This window comes from Delphinapterus leucas, chromosome X (genome assembly GCF_059928025.1).
Source record: "Delphinapterus leucas isolate spDelLeu-1000000601 "Yukka" chromosome X, BTC_Dleu_Yukka2, whole genome shotgun sequence".
In the NCBI taxonomy this organism is placed as follows: Eukaryota; Metazoa; Chordata; class Mammalia; order Artiodactyla; family Monodontidae; genus Delphinapterus; species Delphinapterus leucas.
In genome coordinates, this window is record NC_143150.1 from 24,225,837 (window position 1) to 24,237,855 (window position 12,019).

The window sequence follows — 12,019 nt, forward strand, 5'->3', positions numbered from 1 at the left end:
TGCCATATTGATTATTTTGAGTTGAAGGCATTTGAGAAAGGGTAAATGCAGAAAGCGGTCTTTGACCTCGCCCTTTTTACATAAAAGCAGGTCATAAAATACTTCATGAGAAAGGCACCCTCACCATACCAGGAAGAGAAGAAAATCTTATCACCCAAGACTGGGAGCTGATGCCAAAATGGATCTGTACAAACAAAACTACTAAAATAATCTTTATCTTCTGTAAATTTCCCCCATACATTTTTTACTCACTGTCCCCAAATTTACTGCCCTTAGCTCAAACCACTGTCCCCAAACTTACTGCCCTTAGCACATGAGTAGGTAAAACAGAAGGTGGAGAAAAGATGTTTCTGGGACTCTGTGACATGGTTCCAAAATCTGTTGGATAAATCCTAATGCAGGCTACAATTGGATTGAGAGAATATAGAAATGCAAAAATTGATAGGATTAAGGTGGAAGTTTGGATGAAAATTGGAATGTTTAAACAGACTTCATGAAAAGGAATCTTGTCTCCTTTACTTGAATGTTTTATGGGAAAGGACATTGTGTCTGACTGGGGAGCACTTATTCTACCTAGTACTATAACACCAAAACCTGTTGATGAAGTACAAACAGAGGCTACAGTTAGAAATATAAGGATGGATGGGATTAAAGTGAAAGCCTGGAGAAAAATTGGTATGTTTGAATAGGCTTTATGTGAAGTGGTTGTGTTTCTTTCACCTGAATATAATATGTAATACAGGGATGGGTACTGTGGCTGACTGGAGAACAGTTCCTCTACCTAGCATTGTAAAACAGAAGGCATGCAAATCTGCCCTTCAAACAATATTAATTGGACATGCTAAATAAGAGTGAATAAAGTTACCTGAGCCCACAAAGTACAGAACAGAACTTGAAGTGCTGGGACAGACAAGTTCTCTGTACAAGAGCCATACATGGAGCCTAGACTGGGGCTCATGGCAGAAGTGCCTCCCAACAATGATTACTGGAACTTTGGACTGGAGAATTTCCATTTGAGGGGCAATTACTAGCTTGTAATCTGACATTAATTGAAACTGCCCTTATGATTGCAGGACACAAATAATTTTGAAACTGGAAATATCCATAATGTCCTGGGTGATATTGGAGAAATGCTTTTAATGGGAGGGCGGTGCCCAGAAAAATTCCATAATAAAATGGAAATGATTTATATAGGAACATACTACTGAGGAAACGCAGGGAGTTTACTCAGTGTATCAAGCAGGTAAACTCTTTTCCCCCAAGACTGACTCTGGAACCATGTGAGGATCTGCCGAATTTTATTGTCAGTTGTAGGGGGCCTTTAAGCAGCTCTTAACTGAACAACAAAGAGCTGTTTGGTTTATGGATGACAGTTCCAAAGTGAGTGAACAACAACCTGTTTGATATGCCACCACTGTGATCAAAGAAGAGAAAACCACAACAGCTCAATGGGCTGAGTTTTATGCTGTTGTCATGATGTTTTGGATTTTACTGAGTCACAGGCAGTGGTCAGTGGCCTGGCTATTTGGTCAAGAAGAGTGCAATGGAAAACTGTGCTAGGAAAGCTATGCCTGTATGAGGCATGGCCCTATGGAAAGCACTGTGAGAATTGGAGGGGTGCATTAAAATAGGGTATGTCAATGCCCATCTGAAGAATCCTCTTCTAAGTTTGGAAGGTGATTGGAATCAACTAGTAGATATTTTGGTCTGCTTACCTAAGGTCTTATTTGAGTCCATGAAATGAATGGATATAAGGCAATTGCAGCAACACAGAGATAGACTGAATCTAGACATGTTCCTCTTGCAGCCTTTGAGGCCGAAAATGCCAATAAGAGCTGTTTTGTTTGCCAGAAAGAGAGACACAATGCAGATTCTGGGGGTGGTGAGGGGGAGAGGGGGCTTAAAGTAGCTGTCAATTCAGACAGGGTCCTGACAGAAATAGACCTCGAGTCCAGACTGGGCTTTGCTCACCCAGTATTAGATGCACATGCTTAGAATACTATAAAAGAGCTGAAACAGAAGACATTGCAACAGTTTGGACCTCTGAGTCACATTTCTTCAGGCAAGGAAAACACTTTACAGCCCATAATGTCCAAAAATGGGCAAAGAGATAGTCTCCTGAGAGTAACAGTTTGATCAAGATTTGGAGCTGGCAACTGAAACATCGGTTCCCTAAAACAGGAGGAGATACAGGCATGAAAGGCTGGCTTATGTGCTTTATGAGTGTGTGTTCACCCTCAACATGAGGGGTGCTAAGGGAATGTCCCCATTAGATATTCATCTGTTTCTCTGGATCTGTGGAAGAAGGGAAAGGGGAGGATGCTGGTATGACTATGCAATTCTTCTCAAGAGGGGAGGATGCTGGTGTGATGACTACACTTTTTCTTCCCCACATCAGTTCAACTCTCTTTTTCCTACCTGATACAGTGGTCACAGGGCCAGAGCTGAAACTGCAAGTGCCAGGAACAGGGATGATTTCCTAAGCAAAAAAAAAAAAAAAATATATATATATATATATATAACTATATATTCAAACCTTCATGTCAAAATTCCTAAGCACGTTATTCATTTACCCCATCTGGCAAAATTGGATTTTATAATTAACGCAGCTATATTGCCTAGTGATATAAATAGCCCATTAGTTCTGTACCTATGTAACCCTACCCTATATGAATGGGAATGGACTGAGGGGGAGGTACTTGCTAGACTAGTACTGCTGCCTGTAGTCTAGACCAGCACAGCGGCTGAACTTAATATCCCTTCGAAAAGTGGAAAACTTTGGGTATAAATAGAGATAAGTTGGAATAGTAGCTAAGGATAAAAGATTGAGTAAATGTGTTAAGAGGGAGATTCAATATTAGATTAATACCTTGAAAGAGGCTCAGAGCAAGAGATGACATTGACTCTTAGCTCAAATATACCAGACGCTTGAAAAGGTAAAAATATATATTACTGAGTCTACGCTTGCGTTTGGAACTTGACAAGATCAAATGGAAGCCTGCAGATCTGACTGGCCCACCCTGGGAGACATTTTCATAGGATATAATGAACTGAATTAATTATTAATGAGTGAATGGACTCCAGTAATGTGCCAGTATCTTTTGACTTTGATGATACTTTTACCATATGGGCACTGTGGGAAAAGATCAGCGGGTTGCCTGTGGTATGATAAAATATATATATATATTTGGTCTATTTATTGTCCCTGGCCCTTGAACAGAACTCCTCAAACACTTGGAATTTCCTGAGTGATCCAGTGTCTTTTGTTATTTATAACAAGCTGCTTTCCACCACACCGGAGGAGTTTATGCTAACGAAGTGACTCTTGGCAGCCCTTAGATAGTTTCAGGATGGGGGCTAGCTGCCAGAGAAATGAAGTACATGATTAGAGGTTAACCTTCAGCCCCACTCCTCAACCTCCACAGAAGATGAAGGGCTAGAGATTGAGTTTAATCATTAATGGCCAATGATTTCATTAAACATGCTTACATAATAAAACTTCATTAAATACTCTTGAACAATGGAAGTTCAGGGAACTTCTGGGTTGGTGAGCATCTCAATGTTCTGGGAGGGTGGTGTGCCTGAAGAGGTCAAGGAAGCTATGTGCCCCTCATCCCCATCTCTCCATACCTTACCCTGTGCATCTCTTCCATTTGTCTATTCCTCAGTCGTACCCTTTATAATAAAACTGTAATCATAAGTACAGTTGACCTTTGAACTGCATGGGTCAACTTATACATCCATTTTTTTTCAAAAGTAAAGCCTACAGTACTGCATGATCTACAGTTGGTTGAATCCACCGTTGGAGCCATGAATGTGGAAGAACCATGGGTACAGAGGACTGACTATAAGTCATTCTAGGAATTTTGACTGTGCAAAGAGTTGGTGCCTCCAACCCTTGTGCTGTTCAAGGGTCAACTGTATAGTACTTTCCTGAGTTCTGTGGGTTGTTGTAGTGAATTATTAAACCTGAGGGGTGGGTTGTAGGAATATCCAAATTTATGGCCGGTTGGCCATAAGTTAGGTGGCCCAAAGGATTTATGAGTGGCATCTGAAGTTAGGGCAGTATTCCGGAACTTGAGCCTTAATTTATGGGGTCTCCATTAACACTGGTTAAAGTCAGATTTCCACTGACTTCTGGGACACACAGATAGTGTTACAGAATTGAGAACTGTTGGAATGACAAGGTATTTGGTGTCAGATAAAAACAAATAATACTAAATGAGGGACCTCTATGTGGCACTGTGTCCTCAGTAGAAAGAATACATATGGGTCCAGGAATGAAGGAGTAGAAGCAGGACTGGACCTGCGTATCATCATTGCCAATGACCCACTAGAGGACTTTGTGCTTTCTGTCCCTGCAACTCTGGGATCTTCAGAGATAGAGGTCCCAAAATGGGTGTATTTTTGCTCTGTGCCAATAAATTTTAACCTACAACTGCCACCAGGGCACTTTGGACTCTGTGTTGAGGGAACAACGAGCCAGAAGAAGAGTTATTATTTGGGGCAGAAGTAATTGACACGATAACGAGAGAGGAAATAGGTTCACTCTTACACAATGGGGACAGGGAGGAATATATGTGGACTCCGGATGATCCACTTGGGTTCCTATTGGTATTTCCTTGCCCCATTGTAACTAAATGGACACATGCAGCAACTCCTACCAGGCAAGGATCTGATTACTAGGGCTTAGACTCTTCAGGCATGAAGTTTTGAGTCACACCACATTGACCCCAAGACCTTTGAGATGATAGCTAAGGATGAAGGCAATTTAGAAGGAATAGTGGAGGAGGGAGAGGATGAGAATCTGAGACCAACTACAACAATAGGAGCTCTAGTTTGTCCGACTAGTGTCTCTCTTCTAAGTATCTCATCAGGAATAGAGGTTCAAGACAACCGTGGAGGAGCTGTTTCCCTGAACTTTCATGGAGAAGTGCATCTGCGCAGTATAAGTGGTGGACTGTGGCCTCGTTGGAGGTGCAGTGATCACACTGTCCCTTCAAGAGAGACTGCTGCAGGATAGTGACCTCAGCATCATGGCAGCGTGAGATGCTCCCTCTTTTAATCTCTCCTTTTTAAACAACAAATCATACATCCTTCCACAAACAAAACTGCCTTTGTGAAAGCTGTTGGATCTAGTACATATGCCAAGGGACCTACAAAGTGTCTCACCCACCTGTGCATCAGGTAATAGGCATACAGACATTGGTGAGGACTGTGGAACCAGCAGAGCCAATGAACCAGCCCAGACCCCTCTCAGGAAAAAAAAAAAAACAACCTCCACAGCAAAAGAAACAATCAAAAGTTAAAATGGTAACCTATGGAATGGGAGAAAATATTTGCAAACAATATATTGAATAAGGGGTTAGAATCCACAATACATAAAGAACACATACAACTCGGTAACAAAGAACACAATCCTGGATGTGGAGAAAAGGGAACCCTTATACACTGTTGGTGGTGCAAATCGGTTCAGCCACTATGGTTGACATTCCTCAGAATATTAGAAATAAAACTACCATATGATCCAGCAATTCCACTCTGGGGTATATCCCAAAGTATATACCCAAAGTAGGATATTGAAGAGATGTATGCACTTCTATGTTTACTGCAGCCTTATTCACAACAGCCAAGATATAGAAACAACCTGTGTCTGTCAATGAACGAATGTATAAAGATGTGGTGTATATATATATTCAATGGAATGTTATTCAGCTATGAGAAAGAAGGAAATCCTGCCATTTGCAATAACATGGGTGGAACTTGAGGGCATAATGCTAAGTGAGATAAGTAAGACAGAGAAAGACAAATACTGTATGATATTTATATATAGAATCTTAAAAAGCTGAACTTGTAAAAACATAGAATGGTAGTTACCAGGGGCTGGTGGGTAGGAGAATTTGGGAGACGTAGTTAAAGGGTACAAATTTGCAACCAGTAGATAAGTCCTGGAGATCTAATGCACAGCATTATGATTACAGATGACAATACTGCATTGTAAACTTCAAAGTTGCTAAGAGACTAGATCTTAATTATTCCCACCACCAAAAAGAAATGATAATTATATGACATGATGAAGGTTTTAGCTAACGCTATGGTGGTAATCATATTGCAATATATAAATGTATCAAATCAACATGATGGACACCTTAAACTTATTCAATGTTATATGGCAATTATAGCCAATACAAACTTTTAAAAAGAAACAAGCTAAGAAGCCATAAAAAACACAAATGAGGGGCTTCCCTGGTGGCACAGTGGTTGAGAGTCCGCCTGCCTGCGCATAAAGAGCCTGTGCTCCGCAACGGGAGAGACCACAACAGTGAGAGGCCCGCGTACCGCAAAAAAGAAAACCGAAAAAACCCCAAGAAAACACAAATGATCTTAACGTATATTGTTAAGTAAAAGAAGCCAGTCACAAAAGGCTACATACTGTATGATTCCAATTACATGACATTCTAGAAAAGGCAAAGTTATAGAAATATTAAAAAACCAGTGGTTGACATGAGTTGGGGTTGGGGGCGGGGATTTGAAAAAGTGAAGCACAAGAAATTGTTAGTACAGTGAAACTCTTCTGTGTGATACAATAATGGCGAATACATATCACCATACATTTGTCAAAACCCGTAGAACATTACAGTACAAAGTGCAAACCTTAACGTATGCACTCTAAAAAATAATTTAGGAGTTCATGAGGATGAAATGAAAAATGTGACAAATATTAGTTTATTACAAATGTATGAAACTAATTCACTGAAGGGAGTGGGGAAATAAGATACTGACCTAAGTAATTTTAGAAATGACTGGAATCTGTAAGATTAAAGGCAAAAGGAAATGTTCATAATCAGTGTACTCTAGTTGATAACGATTTCCCCCACAGGGGTATGGAATAACAATGCTGGTTGTGTGTGTGTGTGTGGGAATTAGACAAGTAAACTCATGGATGTTGAATGGTGGGAGCCAGGTTTCTCACAATTGAAATGGGAGGTTACAGATAAGAGGAGGAAGAATGATAGATATGGTAACAAACTAGAGTCAGAGACATCTGTATGAACCCATGTTTAGCATAATATAGTTATAGATGGGTTACACACAGAAATATTTACAGTTATGTGTGTATATAAAATATAGTATACACACATATATTTCCTTTCTCTTTCAGCTAAGAAGGCCTAGAAGCAATGACAGCCTAGTAACAATGAGTACACCCAGTACCCAGATCTTGGTTTCTTGGAGAAAGGGCTGAAACTTGGACTCGGGCAGGAAATGTACAACATGAGTTGAAGCACCTTGTACTGCAAGAAATGAAGAAAGGAAGTTGTCAAAAAAAATCTATATCGATGAGTGTATATTAAATGGACAGAGGAGTCTCCTGAAATGGCTCCTGAAATGGTCAAACTGGATAAATTTGAGCAACAAAATAAATTAGTGTTGGGTTATAACCCAAAGTATAAAATTAATAGCCATGAGTTCATACTAATATAAATAAATGGGGGAAGACATCGATCTTCTCTGAAGTATTCCGAATAATTTATGCAGAAAGTATCCCCTCAAGGAGGTACAGAGGTCCCTACTCCTTAAGTATGGGCCACAGATAGTGACTTCCTTCCAAAGAGTACAGTATGGAAAGAGGTTTTATTTATGTTTTTTTTTGGAAAGAGGTTTTAAAAAGAAACTTTACAGAGCAGAAATTGAGACACAGAAGTAGAGAACAAACATATGGACACCAAGGGGGGAAAGCGGCAGGGGGTCGGGGTGGTGGTGTGATGGATTGGGAGATTGGGATTGACATGTATACACTGATGTGTATAAAATGGATGACTAATAAGAAAATAAATAAACATTAAAAAAATAATAATTAAAAAAAAAGTAACTTTACAGTGGAAAACTCTGATAAACACCACCTCAGCTAGATAATCAAGACTACTGTAACAATTTACCATCAACTTAGCAGCTTCAAACAAGAGAAGTGTACTCTTTCAGTTCTTGGAACCAGAGTCCAAAATGAGTCTTATGGGGCTACAGTCAAGTGTTCAACAGTGTTGGTTCCTTCTGGAGGCTCCATGGGATAATTTGTTCCTTATCTTTTCCAGCTACCTGTGACGGCCAGCATTGCTTGACTTCTGTTTCTGTTGTCACATTGCCTTCTCTTCTTCTGTAGTCAAATCTCCCTCTGCCTCCCTCTTATAAGGGCATTTGTGGTTACATTGAGGGCTCACCAGGTAAGAGAGATAATCTCCCCATTTCAAAATTAACTTAATGACATCTGCACATTACTTTTTTGCAATATAAGGTTAACTTCTCAGGTTCCAGGGACTAGGACATGGATATCATTGGGGCCATTATTCAACCCAGCACACTAACCATGAGAAAAGACATCAGATATGTCCCAGCTGACAGATATTCTACAAAATATCTGGCCAGTACTCCTCAAAACTGTCAAGGTCATCAAAAACAAGCAAAGTCTGAGAAACACAGCCAAGAGGAGTCTTAAGAGATGATAACATGTAGTAAAATATCCTAGATGGGATCTCAAAGAGAAAAAAACCATTAGCTAAAAACTAACGAATCTGAATAAAGTGAGATTCTGTTAATAATAATGGTTGATACAGGCTTATTAATTACAAAAAAATACTATCAATAGATTAATGTAAAATGTTAATAATAAGGGAAATTGGATGTATTGTACATGAGAACTCTGTACCATCTTTGCCATTTTTTAATACATCTAAATATATTCTAAAATAAAAAGTTTACTTTAAAAGTTAAAAATGTTTTATTTATAGTCATTTCAATTATGCCAAAAACAATGTAAGTCTCAACGAAGTCCAGAAGGAAGCACATAAAACATCCAAGGTCAATTTTAATGACGGTTACTGGTCTGAGACATGATTTTCATATTAAAAACAAACATTATTATTAATATAAATTAAAATTTGCTTGAATTTTCAAGCTAAAAATGAGATTCCAATATTGATGGTCATTGTGGATCTGTTTGTGATCATAAATGATATTGCAACTGGCCACCTTGTGCTTAAATCTTTGTTGCACTTCAAATTGTTTCTTTAGGACAGATTCTAAGAAGCAGATAGAATTACTAGTAGATATGATACTTTAAAAAAGATTATATATATTTATTCGCCCATAAGCCAGTCCTTTGCAATTTATTCACCGTTTTTCTGTCTAGCAAGTTTTTCCAAATCTAGAGATTAGTTAAATATATGCCTATACTTTTTCTGACATTTAAGTCATATATATTAAACTTTCCCATCTTGTACTCATACAGAAGAATTTAAAATTTCTGGTTGTTAAAAAGGATGGAATTTAGGAGAGTAAAATTATCTTTCCATAATGTTTTGGTTATTGATTCTTAAGTATATTTAATTGCATCGAAAATCTGAAATCACGAGTAGCTTATTTTTCTTGATCTTTAAACTGAAGAGAGATTCCCAAAAGAGTACTTGCAGAGATTAAAGGCTATTTCTGATTTAGGTAACCTCCTCCAGCTTCAGATTGAAGTACTCATCGGCTGGGAACTAAAGAAAATATGTCCTTACGGGAAGCGAGGTTAGGTTCTTATGATAGCTCTGGCAATACCTTGATTACGTCCCCAGGGAATATATACCCAAGACACAGGAAAATATTCTTTTAAAAGAACAATATTTGATCTACTACAGTTTATGATATAAACATCTTATAACCTATTTATTTTCAATTTATATTTATTTAAGAAAAATTTAGATGTTTGACTAGATCTTTATTGTATTTATTAACAACTCTTGACCACATGAAATAATTATTTTAGTAAGTGGCCTTGCACAGCTAGAGGACTAGGTGATTACTCATGCTACTGGAAGAGATTGATTTGAATAACAACAGACCATCTCTAAATAACTTTTTTTGTTGTTGTCACTTCTTGCTCTGGTAACAGTAAGAGGTGAAGGTCTCAAGAATCTTAAAAATGTTAGATTTGTTAAGGCTTAATGGAACACTTTTTTATCATGATACGAATAAGCAAATTACAGAATCATACAGTGAGAATGGGATTCTCCTTTGACAATGTTAATTACATCTGTTTTAAAAGACTTTATGCAGAAGTTTAAAAAATAATTCTATTTTGGAAAATTTATCTCGTATACTTGAGGGATAAGAGCAAAGATTATCTGCATGTAAAATAAAGGGTAGCTTAATGGCAGGTGAGAATTCTACCACTGAACCACCCAGGCACCAAAATGGTAGCTTAATGATCTATCATATAACAGTATCAAAATATTCCATTCCCACATTATCCTTATTCTTTTAATTTAAATCATAAAAGAACAGGTTCTGTTTTCTCAGGATGGAGAGTGGGGAAGGCATCATTTAAGAAGAAAACTCAATGTATTTTTAAAGTTATATTTAATTTTCAAGCATGCTAGCTCTCCTCAGTGTGAATAGGATCAAGCCCACTAATTCTGAACTAATTAGTGCTGATATTTCAAGTAAGGTAGCACTGCATTAATATCCAGTGACTTTATTTTTTCATACAGATTATATGTTAAAAAAATTTTCCTTTTACTTTCTTTAAGTCTAAATCATTGCGTGTATTAAATATTTCTAGTAAGAGAACATTTTTAAAATATTTTAATTTAATGGGAGTATAGTTGATTTAAAATGTGTTAGTTTCAGGTGTTCAGCAAAGCGATTCAGTTATACATATATATATATATATATATATATATTCATTCTTTTTTAGATTCTTTTCTCATATAGGTTATCACAGAATATTGGGTAGAGTTCCCTGTGTTACACAGTAGGTCCTTTTTGGTTATCTATCTATGTATAGTAGTGTGCATGTGTTCATCCCAAGCTCCTGATTTACCCCTCCCCCCACCTTTCCCAGAGAACATTTTCTTTTCTGTATATTCTTAAAAACAATATGCCAACATATTACTGAACTCAGATTTTGTGTTCACTCCCAAAGGAACGGTTGTACTTTGTAAAGGGAATAAGAAACTGGGAGACAGAATTATTGTTATAAGAGTCAGGAGATCTGGACTTTAGTCTTATGTCTGCTACTAATTCTCTGGTTGACTTTGGGAAGGTCACTTATTCATCTGACTCTTGTGTCTTCTTTTGGAAAAAAAATTACAAGAATTATTTTTTAAGTTTCGTTATACCTTAAATACTATATTAACCAGATGTTTAAGTTGTCGCTAAGACCAATACATCCTCACGTTTCATGTGGACTACAACAATGATCTAACTGGTCCCTGCTTGGTGTGCTGGTCCCTCCATTCCTTTATTTCCATATCGCAATAAAATGATGTTTCAAATATACATTGGATATATTTATATCTGCTTTCCATTGCATTTAGAATAAAATCCTAACTCTTTTATCATAGCCCATAAAACCCTATAGGAACTGTCCCCCAAACTTCGACTTGTATCCCACTCTCCGTTTCAGATACATATACCTCTGCCAGTTCCTCACACATAATAAGCTAAGTCCTGCTTATGGCCTTGGCAAATGCTCTTCCCTCAACCTGAAACACTTTCCTGAAATCTTTACCTGATTGACTTGTAGTTATTCACATCTCAGTTCAAATATCACCTACCCAGAGAGTCCTTCTCCAATGTCCCCTCAAGAAAATACCACCACCTGACCCTAAACCTCTTTATCACAGAACCCTGTTCACCTCCTTCTGAGTACTTTGCGACACTCTATAATTAAGGCATTCATTTAATTACTTGAATTATGCCTGTCTTCCCCACGAAAATGTACAACCTGGCTTGTACACTAATGTATCAACAGTGCCTAGAAGGGTGCTTGGCACAGAGTTTTAAGTGCTCAATAAATGTTTGTTGAACTAATGGATTTAACCTTTTTAGTATTGTCTTTTGTATAAAAAAGAATGTAAGTCAGATTTATTCCTAATTAAAAAAATACATTTCTTATCATTAAAAAATTCTACATTTCAAAATTAATATTCATAATGTTCACTCTTGATATTTTTACCGGCAAGTTCTATCACTTGAA

The 12,019-nt window shown here is 37.6% G+C and overlaps 1 protein-coding gene across 2 annotated transcripts in view; it reads left to right on the forward strand.

Moving 5' to 3' along the window:
* LOC111168024 (DDB1- and CUL4-associated factor 12-like protein 2) overlaps nucleotides 1–11,791 on the forward strand; it is a 216,700-nt gene extending 204,909 nt beyond the window's left edge. For both annotated transcript variants that reach the window (XR_016391277.1, XM_089904102.1), the window contains one exon: nucleotides 7,163–11,791. The gene's annotated coding sequence lies outside the window, so the exon portion shown is untranslated. The remainder of the gene's footprint in view (nucleotides 1–7,162) is intronic.
* Nucleotides 11,792–12,019: the final 228 nt, after the last annotated feature.